The sequence below is a fragment of the Cynocephalus volans genome, chromosome 14 (assembly GCF_027409185.1).
Source record: "Cynocephalus volans isolate mCynVol1 chromosome 14, mCynVol1.pri, whole genome shotgun sequence".
Classification (NCBI taxonomy): Eukaryota; Metazoa; Chordata; class Mammalia; order Dermoptera; family Cynocephalidae; genus Cynocephalus; species Cynocephalus volans.
The window spans coordinates 31060596-31078755 of record NC_084473.1 but is presented as its reverse complement, the minus strand read 5'-3'; the positions used below and the strand labels follow the sequence as shown (position 1 = coordinate 31078755).

At 40.1% G+C, this 18160-nt stretch overlaps 1 protein-coding gene and 1 pseudogene across 2 annotated transcripts in view; one reads left to right on the top strand and one right to left on the bottom strand.

Annotated features, from left to right (window-relative positions):
* Window positions 1–18160, bottom strand: part of TTC27 (tetratricopeptide repeat domain 27) — a 187133-nt gene that overhangs the window by 68100 nt on the left and 100873 nt on the right. The window lies entirely within an intron of this gene.
* On the top strand, window positions 8643–8724 carry LOC134363498 (U2 spliceosomal RNA; annotated as a pseudogene).

Genomic DNA, 18160 nt, shown 5'->3' with positions numbered 1-18160 from the left:
ATTGTGATTCAAGGCCACAGGTTCGGATCCCTATATAGGGATGGCCAGTTAGCTCACTTGGGAGAGCGTGGTGCTGACAACACCAAGTCAAGGGTTAAGATCCCCTTACCGGTCATCTTTTTAAAAACAAAAAGAAAGAAAGAAATTTCATTTTCATATAAATTACCCAGTTTCAGGTATTCTGTTACAAGAGACAGAAAATGGACTAATACAAAGTTATTACAGGCAACATAGCCCTGGAGGAAATGGAAATTTGTGATTGGTATCTGACCTGGTTGGGTTTGAAGACAGTGAGGATGCAGTGATCATGAGGGGTTGGAACACTGGTAGTCCATGATGTCTGGTGACAAAAGAATTACTTATATTATCATCTGTGGTAACTTAGACTAAAGCATCTACCTAATCCAAGGCTTTGCATATTGCGTAACAGGACTTTATAAGGGAATACAATAACTGTGAGGTAGGTTGGCTGCTTCCAAGTTTACTGAACAGCTCAAAGAAAGAAAATGACACTCAGTGTTTTAAATAAAGGACTAAGAATCAGAGAAGTCCTACAATTGCCTAAAAGAATTTATTTCCTCTTGTAGCTACCAAGCTGGTACAGCCAAAACCAAACGTAGGCAGACACTGCTCCTACAGAATTGCTGAATTACAATGGAGGATGAATTCAGTTTTGCTAGTTCTATTTGAAAGTTAGGGCATTTGATGGGGTTGATCAAATATGTTTTAGTCTTCTAACTTATTTCCTCTATTGGCTTTTACCTGTACATCATTTTATTATTCTTTAGTGATCACTCTGGGTGAGCTACAGTAAAAGTGACTACTGTGACTACAGTAAAAGTGACACTATGTGACTTTCAAAGCTGGGTCATAAAAGGCCATACAGCTTCTGTTTAGTCTCTTGGAACACCTGCTTGGATCCCTGAGCTGCCCTGTAAGTAGTCCAACTGCCCCAAGGTTGTCATACTGTGAAGACATGCAAGCTAATTCACGTGCAGAAATTACACGAAGAAGCTCTGGGATTAGATGAGGAGAGTTGCTGAGCCAGTCCCCAGCTCTCCCAGGCCTCTGCTGCCCCAGCTCCAGCCACCATCTGATTACAAGTGCATGAAAGATCCCAAACCACTGCCAAAGCTGTTCCTGAATTCCTGTTCCACAGAAACCACAAAAGAAATAAATGATTGCTGTTGTTTTAAGCCATTTAGTTTTCAGTAGGTTTGTTGCATAGCAACAGTAACTGCAACAGCTGTTTAAAGCAAGAGGGTAAGTCTAGTACCAGTTACTTCATCATGGCCAGGAGCAGAAGAGGGCATTATTATGAAACAGCAAGACCCAAGAATTTAAATGGGGGCATTTGGGATGATTTGGATAACAGAAACCCGCAAACTCTACTGAGTTTCTTATACCAGCAGAGGCAGCCCTCCCCTATCTGATGAGACTAGTGCTACCTTACTTAAAGACACTAAAATGACTGTATCCTTCCAACCTCCACTGCTTGCAGATATATAAACAAACTACACACAAAATGGACTGCAAGATTTTTTTTAATTTATAGAGGGAAAACCTTAGGACCATGTGGGAAAAGAGATCCTAAGAACACTAGAGCAGAGAGAAAAAGGATCATAATTTAAATCAGGTTGAATTTAGACACTCATCAGAAATCTTTGATTCACAGTGCTAACTCAAGCAGCTGGGGATGGTTCTAAATTATTTGCTCAACTGCTTGACTAAAACCTGGACTCGAACGTGACCAAAACTAAAGTTGAGATGCCAGAAATTCCTTGGTGTAATGTGGAGTAAGGAATCCAACAACTCAGAATGAAAAGGCTGCTGTAAATTTATCATTTGCAACCTGCTCACCCACCCCTAACCATGTCCCCTAAGAACGCCCAGGTGATAGTCCCTTCACCTTGGCTTTCAGAAATACATTGTATACGGGAGAACCAGCATCCTTGGAAAGTGCTATAATAGATGTCCTGTGTAAGCTTGGAAGGACTTCTGATAAAATGAGCTTCCTGATTTCAATGTGGACAATTAGAACGCAGGGCAGTAGGGACTTACTGATAGCACTGAATCCTTGGAAGTAAAATGAGCATAGTCATTTGCAACAGGTACAGCCAGAGTGATAATTGGAATAGTAAGACTAGCATGGATCTTAAGTTGTGAATGACCAATCATGAAACTTTAGGACCAAATTAGATGAGCAGCTGACTTAGTCTGAACTTGATCATTAAAAAAAAAAAAAAGTATGGTACTGGCACAAAAACAGACACACTGATCAATGGAATAGAATAGAGAATCCAGAAATCAACTCACACACTTACTGCCATCTGATCTTTGACAAAGGCACCAAGCCTATTCACTGGGGAAGGGACTGCCTCTTCAGCAAATGGTGCTGGGATAACTGGATATCCATATGCAGGAGAATGAAACTAGATCCATACCTCTCACCATATACTAAAATCAACTCAAAATGGATTAAGGATTTAAATATACACCCTGAAACAATAAAACTTATTAAAGAAAACAAAGGAGAGACACTTCAGGAAATAGGACTGGACACAGACTTCATGAATACGACCCCAAAAGCACGGGCAACCAAAGGAAAAATACACAAATGGGATTATATCAAACTAAAAAGCTTCTGCACAGCAAAAGAAACAATTAACAGAGTTAAAAGACAACCAACAGAGTGGGAGAAAATATTTGCAAAATATACATCTGACAAAGGATTAATATCCAGAATATATAAGGAACTCAAACAACTTTACAGGAAAAAAACAAGCAACCCAATTAAAAAACGGGCAAAAGAGCTAAGTAGGAATTTCTCTAAGGAAGATATACAAATGGCCAACAGACATATGAAAAAATGCTCAACATCACTCAGCATGCGGGAAATGCAAATCAAAACCACACTGAGGGGCCGAGCCTGTGGCGCACTCGGTAGAGTGCGGCGCTGGGAGCGCCGCGACGCTCCCGCCGCGGGTTCGGATCCTATATAGGAATGACCGGTGCACTCACTGGCTGAGTGCCTGTCACGAAAAACCAACAACAACAACAAAAAAAAAAAAAAAAAAAAAAAAAACCACACTGAGATACCATCTCACCCCAGTTAGGATGGCTAAAATCCAAAAGACTCTGAACGATAAATGCTGGTGAGGTTGTGGAGAAAAAGGAACTCTCATACATTGTTGGTGCGACTGCAAAATGGTGCAGCCTCTATGGAAAATGGTATGGAGGTTCCTCAAACAATTGCAGATAGATCTACCATACGACCCAGCTATCCCACTGCTGGGAATATACCCAGAGGAATGGAAATCATCAACTCGAAGGTATACCTGTTCCCCAATGTTCATCGCAGCACTCTTTACAATAGCCAAGAGTTGGAACCAGCCCAAATGCCCATCATCAGATGAGTGGATACGGAAAATGTGGTACATCTACACAATGGAATACTACTCAGCTATAAAAACGAATGAAATACTGCCATTTGCAACAACATGGATGGACCTCGAGAGAATTATATTAAGTGAAACAAGTCAGGCACAGAAAGATAAATACCACATGTTCTCACTTACTGGTGGTAGCTAAAAATTTCTTCACACACACACACACACACAAAAAATCTGGGGGGGGGAGAAGATATAACAACCACAATTACTTGAAGTTGATACGACAAGCAAACAGAAAGGACATTGTTGGGGGGGAGGGGGAAGGGGGGTGGGGGGGAGGGAGGGAGGTTTTGGTGATGGGGAACAATAATCAGCCACAATGTATATCGACAAAATAAAATTAAAAAAATAAAAATAAAAAAATAAAAAATAAAAATGTATAGCACGTTAAAAAAAAAAAAAAAAATTTAGGTTTGGAGACCAGATGCCTGACCTGAGTCTCCATGCTAAGATGTTGTCTCTCATCCAATTCCTTTCCCCAAATCACTTGCGATTTACAAAAATTCATTTGATATACTACCTCTAAGGAACTCAGCTATTAAATAAAAGTTTAATCTTATATAGCCTAAGAATGCTTCAATATCTAAATGCCTTTTGAAGAAACTTTAAAAAATTTTCCCCAGACCAGACCCTCTTAACTATGTAATACAATCTATAAAACAGTCTGTACCTGCTAGTAATTTGCCACTTTCCAAATAAGTAAACTCCCAAGTTCAAGGGTTACACTCTTGCATAGTCATACGTGCTGGATTATGCTGTGCCAACTTGCTTAAACTGGAAACTATGTTTCCTAAAATCCCTTTTCCTTCTAAGTTTCATGTTAGATTTGGCCAGAAGGAACCCTGTTGGGGATTTGAAAGGCAGAAGTGAAATGACAGCCTTTAATCTTGGGAAAATGTCATGGTCAAATATGCTATCAAACAAAATGCAGAGGTGCCCTATGGACCCCAGCTTGTCCTTCTTCTATGTATCAGCCTGTCTTTCCAACTGGTGGCCAACAGCAACATCACATCTCCACTGGACTTTGCTGTGTATTCACAGGACTGTTAGCTACACAGATAACAGGTTTCCATAGACCTTTCCACACACTCCCCCTTCATGGTCCCATTTCAATCGCTGCAAGTATCTGGCTTCTCAGATCTCTGTAAATTCTGACTTATCCACTTGTACCAATGCTTCAAATAGATGGGTACATTATTCTTTCCCTGATCCCCTGACTCCTTCTTCCACACCTTTATCTCCCCAGTTCTTCCCACACTTACGTAAGATCTAATTCCTTTAGCAAGCCCCTTATTCCCCAAAATACTCAAAGTGATTCTGCTTCCATAAATAAAGAAAGCCTGAGTGATACAATCCTCTTATCATTTTTACCTTTTAAACTCTTCATGTATCCTTCTTTTTTCTTTGGCTGCTGGCTAGTACAGGGATCCAAACCCTTGACCTTGGTGTTACAACTCTGTGCTCTAACCAACTGAGCTAACTAGCCAGCCCCACTTCCATTTGATAGTGATTTTTAAGTTAGTTTTTATGCAATTAATTGTTAAATGCATTATCGCACTTAATCCCTGCAATAATTATGAGAGGTAAATATTAATATGCCCATTCTTGAGACAGAGAAATAAAAGTTTAAATTTCTTGGTTAATTAATTGGTCAGCCCCAAACCAAAAGATACTAAGTTGAAAAACAGGAACTAAATTCCAGGTTCAATATCATTCCACACGTGATCATTGGCAAAATGATGGTGTAAGGACATCTAAAAAGTCCCTCCACCATAAAAGCAACCAGAAAACTGGCAAAAAGTGTCAGAACCAACTTTTTCAGAACTCTGAAAATTTACCAAATACTTGCAATAATACAGGGAGCAATGATTCAAGAGAACTGGCAAGAAAATTTACCCACCTTGGTAAGAACAGCAAGTTCTCTGACATTTTAATTTGCAAAATTCCTATCCCTTCTTCTCCAGCTCTATAATAGCCTTGAAAACCAACAGCCTGCAATCATAGTGAAAACTAGTGGCCTGACAGTCACCAGAGTGAGCTAGTAATTTGCCACTTTCCAAATAAGTAAACTCCCAAGTTAAAGGGCTACACTCCGTTGGAGCTTGAACCCACTTGCAAGGCTGTCTTTGTCTGATCTAACTCATAGTTTGTCCAGTAAAAAGCCTTTGTCAAAAACAATTAGAGACAACTGCTTGGTTTTGAGCTGCCTGAGGTAGTAAATAACAGTTGGAGCAAACAGTAGGCTAAACAAAAAGTTTAAAAGGAAAAAGGGAAATGAGATATACATAGGGACTTTGAATCTAGAAGGCCATGCATGTGTAGGCTTGTGCACATGCCCAAGAAAGACCTGAGAAGGCCCTAAGCTCTCACCTCAGGCTGACTTTAAGGCTCTGCACTAGCAGGAAGTGAAGACTAAGGCAAAGTGTTGAAAGCAAGACCCAACATGCACACAGAGCCCATTGGCAAAGACTGGAAGGCTTGTTGATTCAGGCATTTAAGAAATTTCCTGTTCAATCCTCAACTGACCATTAAGCTAACCAACCTGAGACTTCACTACAGCAGTGACCCGACTTGGTCTGAACTGACCTTTTCTTCAAATTCCTATCCCACATTTTTTTTGTTTGATTTTTGGCAGCTAGCCGGTATGGATATCTGAACCCATGACCTTTGGTGTTACCAGCCCCACACTCTCCCAAATGAGTTAACCAACCAGCCCTATCCCACATTTTTGTGTTAGATAAGTTAATTCTTTCTCCTTGAGATCTTATACCTCTTCTTCCTGCCAACAGAATTATCTTCCCAAGGGCAGTGCTTGCAGGCAATACTCCTATTTCCTTTGTTCAACTAGTCACACTGCATTTCTCGGTCTTCTTCACTCTCTCCAAAAATGTTCTATTTTCTTGTTCCTCCTCCACTTATCCACTCAATTTACATAATTTATTACCAAATAAAGAACTACAAAAGATGTGCCCAGTGAACACAAATAAAGCACAAGGGCATTGAGCACAGCCTATGTAACATCACTTTTGCAATATCAAAATATGGGTGTCCAGAAATCATCACAGAATGCAAAATTTTTGGCATTTCTAGATATAGGCAGTTTCTTCCTTATGGGAAAACATCAACATACATTTTTATAGGATGCAAGAAATTTTTCATCTAAATGTCCATTAAATAGGACAAAAATACATTCCCAAACACACAAAGACATATGTAAATGCACAACCAGCTGCAAAGAACCTGCAGTGCTTATAAGAATCTTGTCAAAATGCACATTCCAAAGACCATTCTCCCACCTGCACATACATACAAATCTAGGCTTTTTCGACTATCTATCTTATTTTATAATTCCACACAACTAATTATTATTCTTAGTACAATTTCATGGCAATGACTACACATAAATAGTGAATATCAGCATAAAGTTAAGTCAACTAAGACTCAAGCAGAACCTACAATTAGAGCTGGAATAACACTCTACTTACCTGACCAGGAAAACCTGCACTGCTCTAAACAAGAGTCACACACTCAAATGCTCAGAGATTCTTGCCAATTTTTGAGAATGAATGAAGTAGGCTGATGAGTGAGCATCTAAAGGAAGGAACCACTACTCAGCTCCAGCCAGCTAATACACCAACGTGGGAATTTGGCCTGGTGTTTCTACATCATTTGATTCTTTAAGAGAAACCAAGAAATCTAGATTTTTAGATGAAATTTCCTGAAAATGTTTACTCTAATTTTTTTCAAAACACTGTGTAAAGCAAACAAAATGCCTCCCTGACCTACATTCACCCATAAGCTGCAGTTGGCAACTTCAGATTTAGAACATTAAACTCCCACCCTATAGTGGAAATCAGTTGCTTTTTTTCTGCTCAGCATCCGCTCCCTCATCTTCTCATCACAGAACTCCTCTCCCCTGAGGGGAAACTATTCCATGTGTGCTTCAGGTAGGGCTTATCAGAGGGGAGGACACATGACTCAGGCTCTTCCATCTTCCACAGAACCTTTCCAGGCAGAGATATGGAATTGACTATATTTTTTCACTGGGATTACTAGGCTTGGGCTTCCTGTGGCCATCATGCCTGCCTCATGGAGACAGCTACAAAGTCACGACGATATCTGAACCCCTGGATACAGCTCTCATGCCGGGCCTACTAGAACTTTCAGTTGCATGAACCAATAAATCTCTTTTTTTTTGCCTAAGCTAGTGTGTTGATTCTCTTACAAGCAAAAGAGTTCTAGCATGTCCCTAGAAAGTTATGTTAGATGACCTACAGATTTCCAGCTACCAGAGGAATATCTGTGAGGACGTAGGTGCTTTTAACCAGAAAGATAGTTCAAATGCCAGTTCTACTTAGTAAATGTATGACCATGAACAACTTAAACTAATATTTTGAGAGTTTATTTTTCACTTGTATCTTACCTATTACCTCAGAGAAGTTGAAAGAATTAGATGTGATATGTACCATTTTGTCAGGCACTCAGTAAGTCCTACACTGTTTATCTTCCTCCTCAACTCTTTCCACTGGAAAACTAGATTGAAAAGTAAGATGTTTGAGGTTTCACTACTGGAAAGAAGGAAGAGACTTGAAACAGCTTCTAAGAACATTAAACTTCTTCATAAATAATCATACTGGTTAACTCTGTACAGTTGCTCTAAAGATAGAAGAATTGCTGTTGTCAGCTGTTAAGTAGGTGATTACATGACTGAGCCAACAAAAACCGAGGAAGTGAGGTTAAGCAGAAAAAAACTACTGATAGTAGAAGATTAAAGCTAAAATTTTCCACATAAGGCTAATTTCAACCAAACATCAGGTTTTTATGAAAGTGTGGGGAATCACAGGAGGAGTCCTAGAAATCTCAAAGTCTGTACAAGATACAAACCGAGTAGACAACTGCTTTAGAGAAGGATACAGAGAAACATTTATCTGTAAATATGAGGGCCAAATAGGATTTAGAATGACCTGTCATTTTATACTAAAATATTCTGCTCATGTGTATCTGTACTATCAGACTATAATCACCTTGGAGGTGAGCTTTCTCATTCATTTTTGGAATACCATCACCCAGCAAACAGTAGGTACTCTATAAATGTGGGATAAATTCAACTGAAACTAATACTAAAGTCACAAAGGGTTGATGGAGTTTTCTAAGGCCTTCACATTACAAACAGAAACACAAAAAATTCCTATCGCTTCTCGGCCTTTTGGCTAAGATCAAGTGTAGAAACACAAAAAATTCTTCCCATTTATGAGCAAAGGGAGAACTCCTTTAGGGGAGATACTCTGGCTGAAATCAATAATGAGTATCACTATATGACTGAATTAGGACAGATCTAACAACAATGTGTCCTAGTGAACAGAGAGGTCACAGAGCAGAACCTGAATTTCAGAGGCCCTTCTAACCAAGTGACAACACATAGGAAGCAACTCTTCCTAGGACTAAAAACACTGAGAAGCAAAACTGATGGCCTAAAAGGAGATTCTGAGTATATGAGGGGTTCTCCACCCTGGTGGTACACCTTTTGATCAAATGGTCCAGTGCTGGGAGGTAACTGAGAGCTGCAGATATACATGAGCAATGGGGTTAACATGCTGAAAAATACACTATATTGGGGCTCATTTACATTTACAACAGTATGTTTTTCTGCAAGTTGTTATATCGGAAATTTGAGATTTGAGGGAGGGAAGATCCTACCCTAAGCACTATTAGGACTTCAAGAAGCACCCTATCAGGGACAAAGCCTTGGGTTCTGAGTAAAGAATGTAGTTGAAAGTTAAGTTCAGTCTCTAGTGAAAAGGGAGATAAAACATTTCAGGGAAATTACTCATACTTGAGTCAGAAGGAATTATCAAAACAAACTGCCTTTCTTGGCTATGATTTGTGCCTTGATTTTGTGAATTAATGGAAAGAATTAAAATTCTAATGTGTGCTGAGAGTGGCTTTCACCTGACCTTGCATCTGGCCAATATATAGGGAAGGGGAACTGGCAGACCAACAACTACAGGAAGTCTCTTGGCAAAAAAATGAGCTCTACACCCAGAGATAGTACCAACTATAAAGAGTGTCAACAGAAATGACAGAATTGGGCTTTACACGTAGAGGTTTGTTCCAAAGCAGTGGAAAAAGGGCAGGCTAAGAATTTAAGGTCATACTATTTGGCCTCAGTCAGATTTGACCTCCTGATGACAGCTTTAGGATTAAAAAAAAAAATGTGTGTGTGCATGTGCAAGCGTGCATGGAACTCACACAACTTTGGGCACAGTCTAGTTCTAGTCTTCTTCCCCTGAAGCAGAGAGCAAAAATGCATTCTGATTTTCACTGCTGCAGAGGCTGGCTCTCAAATATAGAGAGACTGACCACTAAAAAGGTACTCTACCATCCTTGACACAATGAATAAGGTTGGCTGGGGCAGAGCTAAGAGAGCACCAATGTGCCTTCTGCTCTTACCAGCGACAATCCTTCTAGCAGAATGGCAGTTTATTCCTAGCCTAAATTCTTGTTCTATGAGCAGTAACTGAGAAGTGAAAAGTGCTTCATCCCACTTCAGCCCACCCTAGTTGGACACTACCAGCTAGATGATTCTGTTTGCTGGTGCCTAGTTCTAGTCATTCTCTCATGGAGCCAAGTGTCCACTAATTCTTTTTACATTTATGTGTGTGATGACATCATGCTCTGGCTTGATTTTTCAAAAAGTACATGCCAACATAAATACTCTAGGTCCTAGATAAAGCAGAATAATTAAAAACAAGCCTAGTTATCCAATTAATTGACCACCTCCTATTTGCATCACCAAGCTATATAGTATTTTCAATTATTTTGCCTATTTTTCTCACACAAGTAAGCACAACAGGTTTTAACTTACAAATCTAATATCCGATTTTTTTTTTTTTTTTTTTAATTTATTTATTTATTTATTTATTTTTTTAATTTTATTTTGTCGATATACATTGTAGCTGATTAATGCTCCCCATCACCAAAACCTCCCTCCCTTCTCCCTCCCCCCCTCCCCCCCAACCATGTCCTTTCTGTTTGTTTGTTGTATCAACTTCAAATAATTGTGGTTGTTATATCTTCTTCCCCCCCCCCCCCCGGTTTGTGTGTGTATGTGTGTATGTGTGTGTGTGAATTTATATATTAATTTTTAGCTCCCACCAATAAGTGAGAACATGTGGTATTTCTCTTTCTGTGCCTGACTTGTTTCACTTAATATAATTCTCTCGAGGTCCATCCATGTTGTTGCAAATGGCAGTATTTCATTCGTTTTTATAGCTGAGTAGTATTCCATTGTGTAGATGTACCACATTTTCCGTATCCACTCATCTGATGATGGGCATTTGGGCTGGTTCCAACTCTTGGCTATTGTAAAGAGTGCTGCGATGAACATTGGGGAACAGGTATACCTTCGACTTGATGATTTCCATTCCTCTGGGTATATTCCCAACAGTGGGATGGCTGGGTCGTATGGTAGATCTATTTGCAATTGTTTAAGGAACCTCCATACCATTTTCCATAGAGGCTGCACCATTTTGCAGTCCCACCAACAATGTATGAGAGTTCCTTTTTCTCCGCAGCCTCGCCAGCATTTATCGTTCATAGTCTTTTGGATTTTAGCCATCCTAACTGGGGTTAGATGGTATCTCAATGTGGTTTTGATTTGCATTTCCCGGATGCTGAGTGATGTTGAGCATTTTTTCATATGTCTGTTGGCCATTTGGATATCTTCCTTAGAGAAATGCCTACTTAGCTCTTTTGCCCATTTTTTAATTGGGTTGCTTGTTTTCTTCTTGTAAAGTTGTTTGAGTTCCTTATATATTCTGGATATTAATCCTTTGTCAGATGTATATTTTGCAAATATTTTCTCCCACTCTGTTGGTTGTCTTTTAACTCTTTTAATTGTTTCTTTTGCTGTGCAGAAGCTTTTTAGTTTGATATAATCCCATTTGTTTATTTTTCCTTTGGTTGCCCGTGCTTTTGGGGTCATATTCATGAAGTCTGTGCCCAGTCCTATTTCCTGAAGTGTTTCCCCTATGTTTTCTTTAAGAAGTTTTATTGTCTCAGGGTGTATATTTAAATCCTTAATCCATTTTGAGTTGATTTTAGTATATGGTGAGAGGTATGGATCTAGTTTCATTCTCCTGCATAACGATATCCAGTTATCCCAGCACCACTTGCTGAAGAGGCAGTCCCTTTTCCAGTGAATAGGCTTGGTGCCTTTGTCAAAGATCAGATGGCAGTAAGTGTGAGGGTTGATTTCTGGATTCTCTATTCTATTCCATTGGTCAGTGTGTCTGTTTTTATGCCAGTACCATACTGTTTTGGTTATTATAGCTTTGTAGTATAGCTTAAAGTCAGGTAGTGTTATGCCTCCAGCTTTATTTTTTTTGCTGAGCATTGCTTTGGCTATTCGTGGTCTTTTATTGTTCCATATAAATGTCTGAATAGTTTTTTCCATTTCTGAGAAAAATGTCTTTGGAATTTTGATGGGGATTGCATTGAATTTGTATATCACTTTGGGTAGTATGGACATTTTCACTATGTTGATTCTTCCAATCCAAGAGCATGGGATATCTTTCCATCTTCTTGTATCCTCTCTAATTTCTCTCAGCAGTGGTTTGTAGTTCTCATTATAGAGATTTTTCACCTCCTTGGTTAACTCAATTCCTAAGTATTTTATTTTTTTGGTGGCTATTGTAAATGGGCAGGCTTTCTTGATTTCTCCTTCTGCATGTTCACTATTGGAGAAAAGAAATGCTACTGATTTTTGTGTGTTGATTTTGTATCCTGCTACTGTGCTGAAATCATTTATCAATTCCAACAGTTTTTTTGTAGAGGTTTTAGGCTGTTCGATATATAGGATCATGTCATCTGCAAACAGGGACAGTTTGACTTCATCTTTTCCAATCTGGATGCCCTTTATTTCCTTCTCTTCTCTGATTGCTCTGGCTAGTACTTCCAACACTATGTTGAATAGGAGTGGTGAGAGTGGGCATCCTTGTCTAGTGCCTGTTCTTAAAGGAAAAGCTTTCAGCTTTTCCCCATTCAGGATGATATTGGCAGTGGGTTTGGCATATATGGCTTTAATTATGTTGAGATACTTTCCCTCTATACCTAACTTATAGAGGGTCTTTGTCATGAATGAGTGCTGAACTTTATCAAATGCTTTTTCAGCATCTATAGAGATGATCATATGGTCCTTGTGTTTGAGTTTATTAATATGGTGTATCACATTTATTGATTTGCGTATGTTGAACCAACCTTGCATCCCTGGGATGAATCCCACTTGATCGTGATGAATAATTTTTCGTATGTGTTGCTGTATTCTGTTTGCTAGTATTTTAGTGAGGATTTTTGCATCTATATTCATCAAGGATATCGGCCTGTAGTTTTCTTTTTTGGTTATATCTTTACCTGGTTTTGGTATCAGGATGATGTTTGCTTCATAGAATGAGTTTGGGAGATTTGCGTCCGTTTCAATCTTTTGGAATAGTTTGTAAAGAATCGGTGTCAATTCCTCTTTGAATGTTTGGTAAAATTCTGCTGTGAATCCATCTGGTCCTGGGCTTTTCTTTGTTGGGAGCCTTCTGATAACAGCTTCAATCTCCTTTATTGTTATTGGTCTGTTCAAATTTTCTACGTCTTCACGGTTCAGTTTTGGGAGCTTGTGTGTGTCCAGAAATTTATCCATTTCCTCCAGATTTTCAAATTTGTTGGCGTATAGTTGTTTATAGTAGTCTCGAATGATTCCTTGTATTTCAGATGAATCAGTTGTAATATCGCCTTTTTCATTTCTAATTTTTGTTATTTGAGTCTTCTCTCTTCTTTTTTTTGTTAGCCATGCTAATGGTTTGTCAATTTTATTTATCTTTTCAAAAAACCAACTTTTTGATTCGTTGATCTTTTGAATTGTTTTTTGGTTTTCAATTTCATTCAGTTCTGCTCTGATCTTAATGATTTCTTTCCGTCTGCTAACTTTAGGATTGGATTGTTCTTGTTTTTCTAGTTCTTTAAGGTGAAGTGTTAGGTTGTTCACTTGCCATCTTTCCATTCTTCTGAAGTGAGCATTTAATGCAATAAATTTTCCCCTCAATACTGCTTTTGCAGTATCCCACAGGTTTTGGTATGATGTATCATTGTTTTCATTAGTTTCAATAAACTTTTTGATTTCCTGCTTGATTTCTTCTTGGACCCATATGTCATTAAGTAGAATGCTGTTTAATTTCCATGTGTTTGTATAGTTTCCAGAGTTTTGTTTGTTATTAATTTCTAGTTTTAATCCATTGTGGTCTGAGAAGATACATGGGATAATTCCAATTTTTTTGAATTTATTGAGACTTGATTTGTGACCTAATATGTGATCTATCTTGGAGAATGATCCATGTGCTGATGAGAAGAATGAATATTCTGAGGTTGTTGGGTGGAATGTTCTGTAGATATCTGCCAATTCCAATTGGTCTAGAGTCTTGTTTAGATCTTGTGTTTCTCTACTGATTCTTTGCCTAGATGATCTGTCTAATATTGACAGTGGAGTGTTCAGGTCCCCTGCTATTATGGTATTAGTGTCTATTTCCTTCTTTAGGTCTAATAGAGTTTGTTTTATAAATCTGGCTGCTCCAACATTGGGTGCGTACATATTTATGATTGTTATGTCTTCTTGGTGGATCAGTCCTTTTATCATTAAGTAGTGTCCCTCATTGTCTCTTTTTATGGTTTTTAGTTTAAAGTCTATTTTGTCAGATATAAGAATAGCCACTCCAGCTCGTTTTTCTTTTCTGTTTGCATGGTAAATCTTTTTCCATCCTTTTACTCTTAGTCTGTGTGAATCTTTATGGGTGAGGTGGGTCTCTTGTAGGCAGCATATAGTTGGGTCCTGCTTTTTGATCCAATCAGCCAGTCTGTGTCTTTTAATTGGGGAATTTAAGCCTTTAACATTAAGAGTTGTTATTGAAAGGTGTTGATTTATTCTTAGCATTTTATTGGTTGTTTGGTTGTCTTAGGTGTCTTTTGTTCCTTGCTTTCTGATTTACTGTTTGGTTTCTGTGTTTGTTGGTTCCTTAGGTTGTAGATAGTGTTTTTGTTAGCTTGTTTTCTCTTCATGGATGCCATTTTTATTGTACTAGCGGGTTTAGATTTTTCTTAGGTTTTTATGGCAGTGGTAGTTATTTTTCAGGAACCAAACCCAGTACTCCCTTGAGGATTTCTTGTAAGGGTGGTCTTGTGGTAGTGAATTCCCGCAGTTTTTGTTTGTCTGAGAAATATACTATTTGCCCCTCATTTCGGAAGGATAGCCTTGCAGGGTAGAGTATTCTTGGCTGGCAATCTTTGTCTTTTAGTATTTTGAAAATATCATCCCATTCCTTTCTAGCTTTTAGGGTTTGTGATGAAAAGTCTGATGTTAACCTGATTGGGGCTCCCTTATAGGTGATTTGACGCTTCTCTCTTGCAGCTTTTAAGATTCTCTCTTTGTCTCTGAGTTTTGCCAATTTGACTATGACATGTCTTGGAGAAGGCCTTTTTGGGTTGAATACGTTTGGAGATCGTTGAGCTTCCTGGATCTGAAGATCTGTGATTTTTCCTATACCTGGGAAGTTTTCTGCCACTATTTTGTTGAATATGTTTTCAATGGAATCTCCATTTTCCTCCCCTTCTGGAATACCCATGACTCGGATATTTGAGCGCTTGAGGTTGTCTGATATCTCTCTCAGATTTTCTTCCATGTCCTTGATTCTTTTTTCTTTTTTTTTGTCTGCTTGTGTTATTTCAAACAGCCCATCTTCAAGTTCAGAGGTTCTCTCTTCAACTTCGACAAGCCTGCTGGTTAAACTCTCCGTTGTGTTTTTTATTTCGCTGAATAACTTCTTCAGTTCAGCAAGTTCTGCTACATTTTTTTTCAGGACATTGATTTCCTTGTATATTTCCTCTTTCAGATCCTGTATACTTTTCCTCATTTCATCATGATGTCTAGCTGAGTTTTCTTGTATCTCATTCAGTTTCCTTAGAATTATCACTCGAAATTCCTTATCAGTTATTTCAAGGGCTTCTTGTTCTATAGGATCTAGAGTATGAGATTTATTAACTTTTGGTGGTGTACTTTCTTGATTTTTTGTATTTCTGGTGTCTTTTTTTTGGTGTTTATTCATTGTGGCAGGGGGTTTCACAGTCCACCGGTTTGAGACTAATGACTAACTAGGATGTTGCTGTGGTTGCCAATTTGGTATGGCTCCCGCCGTGACTGCTCAGTTGGCCTCTAGTGTCTTGTGTGTGTGGTTGCCTCGGGTCTTGGGCTTCTCCGGGGATCCACCTTTCTGGTCAGCTTGTACTCTGCTGGGCTGGTGGATCACGTACCACAGGGTGTGTGATCTCTGTTGAGCTTTCACTTTCTGTACAGGACTTCTCCCCGTTCAGTGTGCTCTGGCCCAGGCTGTTAGATCGTGCAGTGGCGACCCCACCGGGTGTGTGGTTTCTGTCGAGTCTCCGCCTCCCTGGCCGCACGTCTCCCCCCTCTGTGCACACTGTGCTGGGTTGGGGCGTGTCTTCTGCACCCCTCGTCTATCAGCTGGGCCTTCAAGACCCTGCTCAGCACCGCCTCGCCCAGGAAGTCTACCAGGTTTCTGCTAGGCACAGACGACCAGTCTCTCTGGGTGCCTTTGTAGCACTGTGTAGATCTTTCTCGGGTCTTGTTCACCTTTGTATCCCCCCGGTATAAACCGAGTCTAGTGCCCGCCTGCAGCCTGCTCTCCGGCAGGTTCAAGCAGACCTGGGAACTCTCCTACCACACTATTCCCAACCAGAAATTCGTTAGGCTTTTTTCCAAACTGGTGGTCGCAGAGATGGTATCTGCCTCCCAGTAACAGGAAGTTTACCGGGGCCGGAGTCCAGGGTGTGGTGGGGTGACAGTCGGCCCGCCCGTACTTCCTAGCCCTCCCAAAACTGGTCGGGACGCCCCACACCCCCAGCCCTGCCAGAGAACCGTGGAGGGAGTGGGAGAGGAGGTCGGCCCGCAGGGTCCGGAAAGCCCCGCGCCAGGCCAAGCAAATGGGCTTAGTGATGGCCGAGCAGGGCGGAGCTGCCCGCACCTGGGAAAATGGAGGCAGCACCGGGGCAGTGAGTGGCCTGGTGGTGCAGGCGGGGAGCCTCGTGGGCATCCACCCCCCGAACAGAGCTTTGCCAGGGATCACTCACAGTGCTGTGCCAGGTCGGGCGCTCGCTGTCTCTGGTTTGTTGCCTTCCGTGTTCTCGGCGCTGCCGCCTGGGGCTGTTCAGTCGCGGCGCCGCTCGGGCGCTCCCAGGAGTCTTCTTTAATGCCGGCCTGAAACCTCGAATCCTGGATAGGGCAGCTGGCCGCCTTCAGTGCGGCCCCAGCCTCCGGGATCCTGGCTGCATCCACAGCAGCCCTGGCGCCGTGTTCCCTGTTTCAAGACTCACTTTTGCAGCTAAGAATCAGTTCTTTTCCTGCTCCACACTTCAAAGCTGTTGCCTGTAAATGAGGCAGCCTCTCCTGCCGGGGGCAAAGTGGCGTTGAGCCCCCACGACCGGCCAGCAGCAGCAGTCCTCCCTTAAGAGATGGCCAGAGAAAGGTCCACAAGTTTCCCGGCTGCCTGAGGCCCAGTGGCCACCTTTTCCACCTCAGCTACTCCGCGCCAGCCGCCGCAGCCGCCGCCATCTTGAAACCTCTAATATCCGATTTTTAAGGAATTAACAATAATCATGATGTGGGGCAGGTGTGGGGAAAGGAGTGCAGACTTTAGGCACCAAATTTGCTCAACAAAATAAGAATTTATCCATCAGTTAGTGGAAACTGCTATAAGTGGGCCAGATAACTTTTAAAAAAAATATGCTAACAGATGAAAACCAGTTCTGATTCCAAGGTCAAGCAAAATTAATCTTAGCTCTTTTGCTCATGATCATTAAATAACAAGAATATCTGCAGATAGTTTCTAAATAAGAAAATCCCTTCAATGGCAGGGTGTAAATACAAGCACCAGAACACAATAATTACAATTTCTCCAAATCTGCCTTTTAAAAAGAGATTATGCCATTAAGCATGAAATGCAAGGGTAAAAATTTCACAAACTTCTAGTTAAAACAAAATGTGGTGACAACTACTGGCACATGACCAAATACTAAAAGAATCTCAGCTGTTTTAGAAAAAAAAATTTGCTTCCAACTTGCAGCAAAACTTTTTAGGGTCTATGGTTAAATTGCTCTGCAAATATAGCATAAGAAAAACAGGTAAGGGAGATTTTTTATGGAACAAACAAAATGCTAAAATCAACCTTTAAAATCAAGATTTTAGGGATGTTTGGGGGTGTATTTGTGATTCACCAACTTGCTTAATTATTTCAAAAATTACTATTTTAACAACTACCATATTTTTATATACAGTTATTATTTACTTATTTATTGACCAATATAAAAGACAAGCACAATAAAGAATGATACATCAGAGTTAAAGTCAAGATACTCACTCATCCATTCATGACTTTGTTAAATATCCGAATACTACTTTAGTGCCAGGCAATGGGTACTAAAAGAATATTTAAGTCCCTGAAGAAACATAATACTATATTGCATCAAATTTGAGATGCCATCCATCATAAGGCAAACTCTAAATGAAGAAAAAGTGCTTTTAATTATGATCTAAATGCCCTGAGTGAATCACACCAGCTTCCCTCTTCTTTGATTTTTTTTTTCAGTCTACTCAGAAA